The following is a 15,674-nucleotide window of genomic DNA, read 5'->3' as shown; positions in this document are numbered from 1 at the left end:
CCTAGGTGGTGCTGCAGGGACAGATGCTGGACGTGGTGTGTCCTGTCGTGGCCCACTGGGTGGACTGGGGGAGAGTGTGGACTACAATGTGGACCACTGTCCATGTGCTACAGCAATTCTCCAGAATGTATTTGCCGGGTGCAGTGGATGTGCCACAATGATGGAAGAGTTTGTTGATGTGGGAGGGGTGGCATGGGTGGGGTGGGGGGTATATAGGGACCTCATTTTTTAAAAATGTAACATTTAAAAGAAAATAAAGAAGAAGAAAATATTTGAAGCCTTTAACTCATCTCTTTCTTTTGTAACAGTATCCAGGGTATCTAGGAGGAGCCAGCCAACATCATTATATTGTTTGACTCCACAAAACTCTGTTAAGGTATTGAAAACACTCTCACCCAGATCCTTGCTTCTTATAAGCATGGAAATAGGGGACTCCAATGATGCTGTTTTGCAGATCTTGGTTGCCAACTTGCACCATGGACTGTCAGCCACCTCTTTGTTATCTGAAAGGGAGTTGTCAGTGCCCTTGAGTCCAAATAGGGTAGAGACAATTGCAAAACTCCCAGAACCACCTCAGACACCCGATGTTTAAGACTCTGTTCCTCAGGAACCACTCCTGGTACCAAGCTGTATTAGTCAGGGTTCTCTAGGGAAACAACAAGAGATATCTGTCAATAGCATGTGATTCTGTAAGAGTCGTGCATACTTGTGCAGTGGTGGGGATGCACAAGTCCAGGTTCCGCAGGCAGGCTGCAACCAGGGGCTGCAATGAAAGTCCAATGAAGGTTTTTTTTTTTTTAAACAGGAAAAAAATTTTTTTAAGGAGCTATCTATCTATCTATCTATCTATCTATCTATCTATCTATCTATCTATCATCTATCCCCCCCCCATTGTCTGCTCTCTTCTGTGTTCATTTGCTGTGTGTTCTTCTGCATCCACTTGCATTCTTATTAGTGGCACCAGGAATCTGTGTCTCTTTTTGTTGCATTATCTTGCTGCATCAGCAATCTGTGTGTGTGGTGCCACTTCTGGGCAGGCTGCGCTTTTGTCACAAGGGGTGGCTCTCCTTGCAGGGCACACTCCTTGTGTGTGGGACTCCCCTACATGAGGACACCCCTGCGTGGCATGGCACTCCTTGCTTGGGGCAGCACTGTGTGTGGGTCAGCTTACCACAGGGTCAGGAGGCCCTGGACAGAAACCTGGACCTCCTATATGGTGGGCAGATTCTCTATCAGTTGAGCCACATCTGCTTCCCCAATGAAGGTTCTTTTTTTTTTTTTTAAGATTTCTTTTTATTTATTTCTCTCCCCCCTCCCCCCCATTGTCTGCTCTTTGTGTCCATTTGCTGTGTGTTCTTCCATGTCTGCTTGCGTTCTTGTCATGAGGGACCAGGAAACTGTGTCACTTTTGTTGTTGTTGTTGTTGCATCATCTTGCTGCATCAGCTCTCCATGTGTGCGGCACCACTCCTGGGCAGGATGTGAGCTTTTTTCCACATGGGGAAGCTCTCTTTGCGGGGCGCACTCCTTGCATGTGGTAGCACTGTGCATGGGCAAGCTCACCACATGGGTCAGGAGGCCCTGGGTTTGAACCCTGGACCCTCCATATGGTAGGCGGATGCTCTATCAGTTGAGCCATGACTGCTTCCTCAATGAAGGTTCTTAATGAGTTCTGAGAGATGTTGGCTGTCCAAAGATGAGCTGGGAAATTCTCACTCAATGGTGGAATCACTTCCCCTTTTAAGGCATTCAACTGATTGGATAAAGCATCACTCATTGCTGATGGCAATCTCCTGACTGATGTAATTGTAATCAGCTGTCTATGATTTACCACTGCAGTAAAGTCAATGGTGACTAAAGTCCATAAATGCCCTTGTCTTACAGTTAGCCCAGTGCTTGCTTGACCAAACAACTGGGCACAATTACCTGGCTGAGTTGACACAATAGCCTAACCATCACAGCATCTTTTCATGTACTTATTGGCCATTTGTTTATCTTGGAAGAAATGTCTACTTAATGTTTTCCTCTTTTTAATTGGGTTATTTATCTTTTTTTGTTTAGTTATAAAGTTCCTTATATATACTGGATACAAATCCCTTATCATGGGAAGTGGACTTGGCCCAATGGATAGGGCATCTGCCTACTACATGGGAGGTCGGCAGTTCAAACCCCGGGCCTCCTCGACCTGTGTGCAGCTGGCCCACGCACAGTGCTGATGCGGGCAAGGAGTGCCATGCCATGCAGGGGTGTCCCCTGCATAGGGGAGCCCCATGTGCAAGGCGTGCGCCCCGTAGGAGAGCCGCCCAGTGCAAAAGAAAGTGCAGCCTGCCTAAGAATGGCACCACACACACGGAGAGCTGACACAGCAAGATGATGCAACAAAGAGAGGTGCAGATTCCTGGTGCCGCTGATAGGGATGGAGGCAGTCACAGAAGAACACACAGCAAATGGACGCAGAGAGCAGACAACTGGGGTGTCGGGTGGGGAGAGAGAAATAAATAAAAAATAAATCTTTTAAAAAAAAAAGTGTAACTTTAAAAACAAAAAACAAATCCCTTATCATATATATGGTTTGAAAACCCTTCCATTCTGTGGGTTGTCCTTTCACTTTGTTGCTAATGTCATTTGTAGAAAAGTTTTTAGTTTTGATGAAATCCAATCCAATTTATCTAATTTTTCTTTTGTCACATATAATTTCCTACCTAAGCCCACTGTAGCAAATTTCCACCAGTGGCCTAAAACAACTGAAATTTATTGTCTCACAACTTAAGACATTATTTCTTCAAATTTTCTTTCTGCTGCTTTCTCTCCCCTCCTCTGGGGACTCTGTTATGTGTGTGCTGGTCGCTTGATCAGTCCCATTGAGCCCCTGGTGGGCTCTGAGGCTCTGCTTAGTTTTCTTCATTCCTTTTTCTTTCTTTTTCTCAGATGGGATAATCTCAATTGACCTGTCCTCAAGTTTGCTGGTTCTTTCCTCTGTTCTTCTAGTGACAATAGATAAATGGACAAACAAACTAAAAATTAACAATCCAGACTCTCCACTGTATCTCACTAGCAAACACTGGATCTCTATAAACCATTAATCCATTTATGGACATGGTCAAATGGGCAGTTCATAAAACTAAATGCCCAACCACTGCTGCTAGCAATGGGGAATAACTTATGGCCACAAGCAAGCCAAAAACAGAAACGAAATGCAAAATCAGTAGAGAGGAAAATTAAAATTCGAAAAATTACATTTAGAAAATCCTCTCACTGTTGCTGCCTCAACTCCTTCCTGGGAAGCAGGTAAACCTGGGCTCACGCAGTGGGTGAGGCGCACCATGGCTGGCATCTTGGTAGGAGAGCACCAAGACAGTGGGGGCATACAATTAGGATCCTGAAAGAGAAGAACTGCCAGCCAAGAATTCTTTATCCAGCAAAATTGTCCTTCAAATATGAAGGTGAGTATAAAACATTCACAAACAGAAAGTAAGAGAGTTTGCAAAAAGGAATCCACCTTTGCAGGAAATAGTAAAGGAAGCCTTAGAACCTGAAATCAAAGACAGGAGAGAGAGGTTTGGAGAAAAGTATAGAAGAAAGAATAGCAGAAAGGATAACCAAAAGAGTAAAAAGACAGACAAAAATATGATATGACATATGAAATCAAAGAATAAAATGGTGGAAGTAAGTAGCACATTTACTGTATCATTGAATGTGAATGGATTAAACTCCCCAATCAAAAGATACAGGCTCATCAAGTGGGTAAAAGAACATGAGCCATCCATAAGCTGCTTACAAGAAACTCACCTTAGACCCAGGGATACAAAACTGCTGGAAGTGAAAGGTTGGAGAAAGCTACTTCACCCAAACAGCAACCCAAAAAGAGCAGGGGTAGGTATTCTAATATCAGACAAAACAGACTTTAAATGCAAAAAAAGAATGCTGGAGCCCCAGTAAGTAAACACACAGGGAAACAGATACGGGGGAAAAGAGAGAAGGCTCCGTTAGACACGAAAGAGACGCCAGGAAGAGAGACAAACTGCCTGACAGTTTACAGCTGGCCTTGTGGAAAGAGCAGAGCAGCTGAGCCCAGAGAGAATCCAGCCCTGGGAGAGGGTGGAGACTGATCCCAGACCACAGCTGATATGAGAAGAAGCTGGGACCATGGATCCTCAAAAGGAAGAGGAAGCCTGAGCCCTCACAGCCGTCGGCAGCCATCTTGCTCCAACACATGGGAACAGACTTTGGTGAAGGAAATAACTTATGCTTTATGGCCTGATATCCGTAAGCTTCTACCCAAATAAATACACTTTATAAAATGCAACAGATTTATGGTATTTTGCATCAGCACCGCTTTGGCTGACTAATACTTTGGTCGTGCACCCATTTTATACATTGCTGGATTTGGTCTGATAACATTTTGTGAAAGAATTTTATATCTAGACTTCTGAGTAAAACTGACCTGTTAAATTTCGGAGTCAAGATAATTCTAGCTTCATAAAATTTCTTGGGAACATTCCTTCTTTCCTAGTATCTAAATTTGCATAGGATTGAAATCAATTAATTTTTCCTTGAATGTTTTATAGCATTTATTGGTAAAATTGCCTGGGCCTTAACGTTTGTTTATTTGTAGATTTTTAACTACTGTTTCTATTTTTTAAACTAGTTACAGGACTTTTAAAGTTTTCTACTTCTTGATTCCAATATTGGTAAGTGAAGTTCTTCTAGAAATTGATCCATTTCATTGAAATTTAAAAATGTATTGGGGTAAAATTGTTCCTAATATTACTTTTCATCTTTTTGTGCCTGAAACTTCTGTAATTGCTTCTCCTTATGAATTCATAATAGTTTATTTATGTCTTCTTTCATTTCTCTTGATCAGTTTCACTAGCAGTTTACCTAAAGTTTATAAAGTTTTACCTTTTTGCATCTTCTCTATTTTATTCATTTTTATATATATTAATATCTGATTATCATTATTTTTCCCTTCCACTTTCTAACTTAATTTCACTTTGGTCTGAGAATATGGTCTATGTGATACTAGTCTTACAAATGTTTTGAGACCAACTTTATGGGACAGAGGTGGTCATTTTTTAAAATGTCCTGGGTGTACATGAAAGTAATGCTTTCCATAAAACTTTTAAATATGGTTGTTCAAACTTCCTGTATCTTTACTTTCAGTTCAAAAGCCTGTCTGCCTTGTTCCTGGAAAAGGCAGGTAATCCATGAAGTCTTGAACTGGGTCCTTACTGTGTCACATCTTTGCTTTACAGTGTGGTCACCGGAGGTGAGAGTGATCTCTTATGTCAATAAATGTGTGACCTCTTTTTTTTTTTTTAAGATTTATTTATTTATTTATTTCTCTCCCCTTCCCCCCCACCCCGGCTGTCTCTTCTCTGTGTCTGTTTGCTGTCATCTTCTTTGTCCGCTTCTGTTGTTGTCAGCGGCACGGGAATCTGTGTCTCTTTTTGTTGCGTCATCTTGCTGCGTGAGGTCTCCATGTGTGTGGCGCCATTCCTGGGCAGGCTGTACTTTCTTTCACGCTAGGTGGCTCTCCTTACAGGGTGCACACCTTGCGTGTGGGGCTCCCCTACGCGGGGGACACCGCTGCGTGGCAGGGCCAGCTCCACATGGGTCAAGGAGATCCGGGGTTTGAACCGCAGACCTCCCATGTGGTATACGGATGCCCTAACCACTGGGCAACCTGACCTCTTTATCTTTCAGATCTGAGATCTTCAATGAAGAAAGCCAACCACACAGAGGTAAGAGAATTTATTTTTCAAGGTTTCTCCAATTTCCAAGAACATCAGTTCACACTCTTTGGTGTTTCTCATCCTGTACATGCTAACTTTGGCTGGCAGTATCATCACTGTCATCATTATCTGCTTTGAGCATCATCTCCACACCCCCATGTACTTTTTTCTCAGTGTCCTTCCCACTTTGGAGACTTTCTATTCCCTGGTCATCATCCCAGTCTTGCTCTCCAGCCTTATAGGCCTGAGCCAACCCATCCCCCTGGAGGAAGTGGGGCTCAGCCTTTTTCTTCCTCGGCTTTGCCACCACCAACTGCCTCCTGCTAGCAGTAATGGGGTATGGTCGCTATGTGGCCATCTGCAACCCTCTTGGTTACTCAGTCATCGTGAATTGGAGGGTCTGTGCCATGCTGTGCCACAGGGTTCTTCCTCGTCCTGGTTCAGGCTGTGACTACTTTTAGTCTGCCCTTTTGTGACTCGCTGATATGGCATTTCTTCTTGATGTTCGACCTGTGCTGGACCTTGCCTGTGCCACCCAAATCATCACTGGTATCCTGACCTTAATTATCAGCCTCCTGGCTACCCCAGCCCCTGCAGCCTTCCTTTTCATCTCCTCCATCCTCATCACCTCCCCCATCCTCAAGATGGCCTCATCTGAAGGTCAGAAGAAGACCTTTGCCACCTGTGCCTCCCACCTCACCGTGGTCATTGTCCCCTATGGCTGTGCCTCTACCGCCTACCCCAAGCCCAAGTCAGAGATCACCAAGGACCAGGATCAGCTGACCTCAGTCGCCCACACTGCCATCACCACCCTACTGACGCCTGTTGTGTACAGCCTGAGAAATGAATCCAGGATGCTGGGGAGAGTGATAGGTAGGAAATCTCTTTCCTAAGATGAAAATTTCTGCTCAATAGTTGTGCATATCTTCCAGGTGGAAATGTATGGTTAGTTACAGAGTTCAGGTTTCAAGTGATCATGACGCTTTCACAGCCCACAGCCAGGCCAAGGCAAACGCGGAGCTGGGGACTAGCTTCTCGCAATTGATTCTCACGTTCTCAGCCTCTTTGTCAACACAGTCAACTCTGCAGTTACTCCACAGATCTGTAAACAGACACCCATTGGTCCTCTTCCGGGAAATGATTATAAGGTCAAAGTATGATCCAGTGTTCACCTTAAGCTTAAATTTAAAGTGACCATCCCATCTGACTGAAGTATCGCCACAATAAAATCACCACCACTCAACTGAATCTTCTCTTAATCAAAACTGGATGCCTGAACAGAGGTTATTAGAAAGGTTGTCGTGAAGAAAACTAATTGCTTTTTGTTTTAGTAAGATAAGCAAAGGAGAATAAAGATAGCTCTTAAAAAAAATGAATGTGAAAAAAGTTATAGGAGATACAGAAGGCCATTATATATTAATAAAAAGGACAATCCACCAGGAAAGTATAAGAGTCATAAATATCTATGCACCTAATCAGGTGCCCCAAGTACATGAGAAAAACTCAGGGAAAACTGAAGGGGAAAACAAAATAATCAAAAGGGAAATACATACATCTCTAAAGTAACCGTTGGAGACTTCAACACACCACTCATTATCATTAGATACAACAACTAGACAGAAGATCAACAAGGAAACAGAGAGCTTGAACAATATGATAAACAAGTTAGACCTAACAGACATATACAGAACACTGCATCCAAGCACAAACAATTATACATTCTTCTTAAGTTCCCATGGATCTCTATCCAGAACAGACCACACGATAGGGCACAATGTAGCTCTCAATAAATTTAAAAGATTGAAATTATACAAAGCACCTTTTCAGATCATAACGCAATGAAACTGGAAATCGGTAATAAGAAAAAAGTAAACTCGCAAATGTGTGGAGGCCGAACAAGACACTCCTAAATAATCAGTGGGTCAAAGAAGAAATTGCAAGTGAAATCAGTAAATATATAGAGACAAATGAAACTAGAACACAACTTATCAAAACTTATGGGATACAGTGAAGGCAGTCTTGAGAGAGAAATTTATAGCCCTACATTCCTATTTTAAAAAAGAAGAGCTAAACTCAAAGATTTAACTGAACAACTATAGAAACTAGAAAAAGAACAGCAAACCAATCCAAAAGCAAGCAGAAGGAAAGAAATAATAAAGATTAGAGCAGAAATAAGTGAAATTGAAAAGAAAAAAAAACTAATAGAGAAATCAACAAAACCGGAAGCTGGTTCTTTGAGAAGATCAGTAAAATTGACAACCCCCTAGCTAGACTAAGAAAAAAAGAAAGAGAGAAGATGGAAATAAATACAATCAGAAATGAAAGGGGGAAGTTATGACTGACCCCACAGAAATAAAAAGGATCATAAGAGGATACTATGAGAAACAGCATGCCAACAACAAGACAACCTAGATGAAATGGACAAATTCTAGAAACGCACAAACAACCTACACTGACACTACAAGAAATACAAGAATTTAACAAACCAATCATGTGGAAAGAGATTGAATCAGTCATCAAAAATCTCCCAGCAAAGAAAAGTCCAGGACCAGATGGCTTCACAGGTGAATTCTAACAAGCATTTCAAAGAGAGTGAACACCAATCCTGTTTAAACTCTTCCAAAAAATTGAAGAGGAGGAAAAATTACCCAACACATTTTATGAAGCTAACATCACCGTAATACCAAAGCCAGATAAAGATACTATAAAAAACAAAAATTACAGACCAATCTCTCTAATGAACATAGATGAAAAATTCTCAACAAAATACTTGCAAATCAAATCTAACAGCATATCAAAAGACTTATACATCACGACTAAGTGGGATTAATTCCTGGTATGCAAGACTGGTTCAACATAAGAAAATCAATCAATGTAATACACCATATTAATACATTGAAGGAAAAAAAACCATGATCATCTCAATCAATGCAGAAAAGGCATTTGACAAAATCCAGCATCCTTTTTTTTTTAAAAAAAAAATTTATTTAATTCCCCTCCTCTCCCCCGGTTGTCTGTGTTCTGTGTCTTTTTGCTGCGTCTTGTTTCTTTGTCTGCTTCTGTTGTCGTCAGCGGCACCGGAAGTGTGGGTGGCGCCATTCCTGGGCAGGCTGCACTTTCTTTCGCGCTGGGCGGCTCTCCTTATGGGTGCACTCCTTGCACGTGGGGCTCTCCTACGCGGGGGTCACCCCTGCGTGGCATGGCACTCCTTGCGTGCATCAGCACTGCGCATGGGCCAGCTCCACACGGGTCAAGGAGGCCCGGGGTTTGAACCACGGACCTCCCATGTGGTAGACAGACGCCCTAACCACTGGGCCAAGTCTGTTTCCCAGCATCCTTTTTTTAATTAAAAAATTTACTGAAGTATATCACTCATATAAACATACATAAACAATAAATGTATAGTAATATTTGTGAACTTACAAAACAAATATATATAACATCATACAGGACTCATACCTTACACTACCACAAATACCTTGCATTGTTGTTAAACATTTTTAACTAAGTATTAAAGAGCATTGTCAAAATATTACTACTAACCAAAGTATTTTTCCCCCAACCCACCCTATTATTATCTTTATAACACTTATATATGAACATACGTAAACAATAAGTGTATAGTAAAAGTTGTGAACTTACAAAGCAAGCATGTATAACATCATACAGGGGTCCCACACATCAATTCTCCACCAACACCTTGCATTGCCATGAGACATTTCTTACAAATTATGAAAGAATATTGTGAAAATCTTACTAATAATTATAGTTCTTATATTACATCTGCCCTATGGCAGAAGTTGTAAACTTGTAAAACAATCACACACATGTGCAAAATTCCCAAACAACACCCCTCCATCAACACACCACACTGTGGTGGAACATATGTTATAGATAAGATAATATCATCTGATCGTTACCACATCCGTAGTGTACATTTGGCTCACATTTTCCATACTGCTCCATTATCAACACAGTACACCTTTGGCACAGATGTAAGAATATTATATTATTACTGCTAACCACAGTCCATAGGTCACTCCAGTTGTATTTTTCCCATGCTTCTCCACATTCCCATCACCCTGCAGTAGTGATGTAAACTTGCTCTAGCTCATAAAGGACACTCTTGCATCTGTACCATCAAGCACAATTCTCATCCACTTCTGGGTTTACTGTGTATTCAGTTCCTAGATTATTCTCTAGCATTCTGTCAATTGGCATTTACATCCCTAGACTACCATTTTCATCCACATCCCATTTTATAAACTGGCTGCTATTCACTCTATGTTACCATCCACTCTATACATTTCCACACTTTTACAGTAAAGCTAATTAAAACTTCTACATACATCAAACATCAGTAGTCCATCTCAGTCCTCCTCTTAGCTCCTTTAAGAATCCACTACCTACCATTAGGTCTTGAAGATATTTTCCTACATTTTCTTCTAGAAGCTTTATGGTTCTTGCCTTTATATTTTGGTTTTTGATCCATTTTGAGTTAATTTTTTGATAAGGTGTGAGATAGGGGTCCTCTTTCCTTCTTTTGGCTATGGATATACAGTTCTCTCAGCACCGTTTGTTGAATGGACAGTTCTGCCCAAGCTGGATAGGTTTGACAGCCTAGTAAAAGATCACTTGACTGTACATGTAAGGATATATTCCTGAATCATCATTTTGGCCCCATTGGTCTCCATATCTGTCTTTATGCCAGTGCTATGCTGTTTTTACTACTGTAGTTGGGTAATATGATTTAAAGTCTGGAGATGAGAATCCTCTAACATGACTTTTCCTTTTTAAGATTTTTCTGGCTATTCAGGATGCTTTACCCTTCCAAATAAATTTGATAATCATGTTTTCAATTTGTTTAAGAAATGCTGGTGGAATTTTTATTGGGATTGCATTAAATCTGTGTATCAGTTTGAGTAGAATTGACATCTTAGTGATATTTAGTCTTCCAATCCATGGGCATGGAATGTTCCTCCAATTATTTAGGCCGTTTTTTATTTCTTTTAACACTGAGTTGTAGTTTTCTGAATACAAGTGCTTTACATTGTTGGTTAAGTTTATTCCTGAATATTTGGCTTTTATCTGTAATATTTTATTTTCACGACTCTGACACTTTTAGTTACTTTTACTGATATAATCTTCATTTCTATTTTTTTAAGGATTTTTTATTTATTTCTCTTCCCCTTCCCCCCCATTGCTCTCTGTGTCCATTTGCTGTGTGTTCCTCTGTATCCACTTGCATTACCTGGTGGCACTGGGAAATGGCATCTTTTTTTGTTGCGTCATCTTGTTGCATTAGCTCTCTGTGTGTGCAGTGCCACTCCTGGGTGGGCTACGTTTTTATCACGTGGGGTAGCTCTCCTTACAGGGCGCACTCCTTGTGCATGGGGCACCCCTACTTGGGGGTGCCCCTGTGTGGCATGGCACTCCTTGTGTGCAGCAGCACTGTGCGTGGGCCAGCTCACCACACGGGTCAAGAGACCCTGGGGTTCAAACCCTGGACCTTCCATATGATAGACAGATACTCTATCAGCTGAGTCACATCCACTTCCCTAATCTTCATTTCTAGACTCTCTTCCAGGCCTCTCTTTCCTATCTTTTCTTTTCAGGTTCTAGCACACCCTTTAGTATTTCCTGCAAAGCTGATCTCTTGGTTAGAAATTCTCTCAGTTTTCTGTTTATCTGTGAATATTCTCATCTTTTAAAGACAATCTTGCCAGATATAAGATTCTTGGCAGGCAGTTTTTCTCTTGTAGTATCTTAAATATATCCTACCACTGTCTTCTTGCCTCCATGGTTTCTGGTGAGAAATCAGCATGTAATCTTATTGGGTATGCCTTATATGTTATGCATTGCTTTTCTCTTGCTGTTCTCAGAATTCTCTCTTTGTATGTGGAGGCGTTTTCAGGACGTGGAGTTGTCCTGGATAGTGCTTCACGGACAATTACGGGACACTGTAGATCCCCCCAGCGCCCACTGGATGGAACGTGAGAGAGTCTGGGCTATGATGTGGATCATTGACTATGGGGTGCAGTGATGCTCAGAGATGAACTTACCAGGTGCAATGGATGTATCACGATGATGGGAGAGAGTGTTGCTGTGGGGGGAGTGGGGGGCGGGGGCGGTGGGGTTGAATGGGACCTCATATATATTTTTTTAATGTAATTAAAAAATAATAATAATAATAAATAAATATTTAAAAAAAAAAGAATTCTCTCTTTGTCTTTGGCATTTGACAGTCTGATGAGTATGTGTCTTGGAGTTGATCTATTTGGATATTTTTGGATGGGAGTACATTGTGCTTCTTGAACAAGGATATCTATGTCCTTCAATAGGGTTGGGACATTTTCTACCATTATTTCTTTAAATATTCCTTCTGCCCCTTTTCCCTTTTATTCTCCTGGGACACCCATGACACATATGTTTGCACATCTCTTGCTGTCATTTAGTTCCCTGAGATCTTATTCAGTTTTTTCCATTCTTTTCTTCATCTGTTCTTTTGTATGTTCACTTTCAGAGGCCATTTCTTCAAGCTCACCAATCCTTTCTTCTGCCTCCTCAAATCTGCTATTATATGATTCTAATATTCTTTAAAAATTTCATTTATTGCACCTTTCATTCCCATAAGATCTGCTATTTTTCTATGTATGCTTTCAAATTCGTCTTTGTGCTCATCCAATGTCTTCTTGATATCTTTAATCTCTTTAGCCATTTCATTGAATTTATTAAGGAGATTTGTTTGAACATCTGTGATTAGTTGTTTCAACTCCTTTATGTCATCTGGAGGCTTATCTAGTTCCTTTAACTGGGTCATAGGCTGTTTCTTGGTGTGGATTGTAATTTTTTGTTGGTGTCTTGGCATCTGGCTTACTAGAGTAGTTATTCTGGGTGCAGTTTTTCTCTTTAGTTTAGGCTTCCTACCCTTTCTCCCTTGCTAGTTGTGCAATAGGAGCCAAGGATACAGTTGGTGCTCTAAGCTGTGGAGGCTCAAGCTGCCCTCATTGCCCCAGGGACCAATGAAGCTTCTCCCAACTTTCTACCTTGCCAGGGGTAGGAACAGAATCACAGCTGTGTGGAATAATCCAAGTTTTCCAGAGAGACTGATGAAGCTTCACGCTCCTTTCCCCCTGCCTGGGGTGGGGAAGGAGCTGCAGGTGTGGACAGCAATCTATGCATTGTGGGTACAAAATAATCACAGCTGCCCCAGTAGACTTATGACTATTCAGTCTGCCAGCCAAAGGCACCTGCAGTTACCTGGACAGGCTGGTGCAGGGCCTCCCCCCGCCTCCCCCCTGCCAGAGGCGGGACTGAAGCCTAGTCTAGGGCTGCAGGTTAATCTGGGTGAAAGAAACCGGTTCCTGCCATCACATCATTTTCAGTCAGCCTGGCTTCCCCTCATGCTGGAGGCAGAGTCAAAATGGAAGCCACCAGCCTCTTTCTGACTTGGGCAGGTTCAGACTTTAGCTGTTCTTTAGGGTTATACTTTAACCAGCCAAATTTACTAACCAGTAGCTGAAATCAGTGGCCAACTGTCTCTCCCTCCCCTGTTTTTTGGAAATGGAGCTTCCAATTCCAGCCACAGAATAGCTCCTGGGGCAGCTCGCACTGCCAAAGTAGGGTGAGCACCAGTCTCCACAGCATGGCCTGTAGTTCACAAAGAGGCTGGTGCAGGTCCCCCCGGCTTCCTCCCTCCCAGAGGTGGGGCTGGGGCTTAGGCTAGAGCTGCAATCTGATCTGGATGGAAAGAAGCTGGTCCCCACCAGCACTGGAATTTTCAGCCCACCCCTTGTCCCCTTGTGCCAGGCACGGTGATAAGAGGGCGGCTCCCAGCCTCTTTCTGACTTGGACAGGTTCAAACTTCAGCTGTTCTTAGGGTTATATTCTAGCCCACTGAATTTACTAATCAGTAGTTGAAGCTGGTGCCAAACTAACTCTTCCTCCCCTGTTTTGGGGAAGTGGAGCTTCCAGTTCCAGCTGCGGACAGCTCCCGAGGCGGCTTGTGCCTCCAGTGGGGGACGGGCACCGGCCTCCACAGCGTCAGCGCTCTACTTACGACTCTTCTCTGCAGATGGGCATCTCCTCCTTCCTTCCTTCAAGCATGTTGCAGGATGCTCTTCTGGCCTCCGGGAGCCCTCAGTCAGGCACTTCAGAGAGCTCTGGGGATGACTAACTGCCCTGTGGCAGAAGCCGACTCTAGGCGCTCCTCACTGTGTCACCGTCTTGCTGGTTGTCCCTCCAGCATCCTTTCTTGATGAAAAAAACATTTCAAAAGATAGGATAGAAGAAAAATTCCTCAATCTGATGAAAGGAATATATGAAAAAATCCACAGCCAACATTATACTCAATGGAGAAAGGCTGAAAGCTTTTCCTCTAAGATTGTGAACAGGGCAGGGATGCCTACTACTGCCATTGGTATTTAATATTGTACTAGAAATTCTAGCTAGGGCAATTAGACAAGAAAAAAAAAATTAAAGGCATCCGAATAGGATATTTTTTGTGTTTTTTTTTTCAAAGGTTGGACTAAAAATTTACCACGGGGTCGCACATCAACCTAAAAATGGGACAGACTTCTTCAGGGACCATGGAGACAGGGACCATGGACCCCTTCACATACGGCCAGATGAGCACCTCAGCGCTCCCACGGTAATGAAACGTCCCTAACTAGGAATCCAGTCCGATCGCCCGATGCCTTTGTGGACTACCTTCTGTGCCCTCACCGCTGTACAGAAAGGAAACCCTGCAAGGGGCTAGGAGACCCACACCACCGTCACGACCCGGGGCCCCCCAAAACCTGAGCCGGAAAACCCCCTCCTCCGACAGGGCACCCACCCCGCACCCGCTTCCCACCACACGGGGGCCACCAGCCCCTGGGACAGCCGCCCCAGCGGGGAAGAGGGGTCTGGCCCCAGCCAAGGGGCTTCGTGCAGCGCTGTCACCCCAACTCCGCCGCCGGCCCCACTTCGGAGCGCTGGCGACACGCGGGGTGCCTCTCTGGGCTGCGAGCCCAGCGCCCGGGGTGGCAGGATCCCCGCCGCCAGCCGTGGCACCCGCTGGGCCGCGCGGCTGCCCTCTCGCCCGTCACCCAAATAGGATGTTGCAGATGACATCATCTTGTACTTAGAAAATTCTGAAGTATCCACGACATAGTTACTTGAGCTAATACATGAATTCAGCAAAGTGTCAGGATACAATATCAACACACAAAAATCTGTCATGTTTTTGTACACTAGTACCGAACAATCTGAGGAAGAAATCAGGGGGAAATGTCCATTTACAGTAGCAACAAAAAGAGTCATATACCTAGGAAATTAATTTAACCAAAGAAGTATAGGACCTATATGCAGAAAACTACAAAACAATGCTAAAAGAAATTTAAAAAGACCTAAGTAAATGGAAAGACATTCCGTGTTCATGGATTGGAAGAATAAATATCATGAAGATGTCAATCTTGACTAAAATGATTTATAGATTCAATGCAATACTAATCAAAATCCCAACAGTTTACTTTACTGAATTAGAAAAGGCAATTACCATATTCATTTGGAAGGGAAAGTGCACCCGAATAGCCAAAAGCATTCTAAAGAAGAGCCATGTCGGAGGAATTTCACAGCCTGACCTTGAAACATATTACAGAGTTGCAGTGGTCAAAACAGCATGGTCCTGGCGTAAAGACAGACACATACATCAGTGGACTAGAATTGGGTATCCAGACACGAACCCTCAGCTCTGCAGCCAAGTGTTTTTTGACAGACCTACCAATCCATGTTAAAGGGACAAAGCAGTCTCTTCAATCAATGGTACTGGGGGAACTGGATGTCGACAACCGAAAGAACGAACGTGGCCTCCGAGCAGATCCCTGGACAGGCTGAGCGATGACAGCACCGTAAGCGAGAGCTCGGATCTGAGCTGACGATCGCTCCTTCTGGTGGAAAC

At 43.0% G+C, this 15,674-nt stretch overlaps 1 pseudogene; it reads left to right on the top strand.

The window, feature by feature from the left end:
• The first annotated feature begins 5,719 nt into the window (after positions 1-5,719).
• LOC101427544 (olfactory receptor 10J1-like) lies at positions 5,720-6,627 on the top strand (annotated as a pseudogene).
• The last annotated feature ends 9,047 nt before the right edge of the window (positions 6,628-15,674 follow it).

Source organism: Dasypus novemcinctus, chromosome 14, assembly GCF_030445035.2.
Source record: "Dasypus novemcinctus isolate mDasNov1 chromosome 14, mDasNov1.1.hap2, whole genome shotgun sequence".
Lineage (NCBI taxonomy): Eukaryota > Metazoa > Chordata > Mammalia > Cingulata > Dasypodidae > Dasypus > Dasypus novemcinctus.
This window is presented reverse-complemented; position numbering and strand designations above follow the sequence as displayed.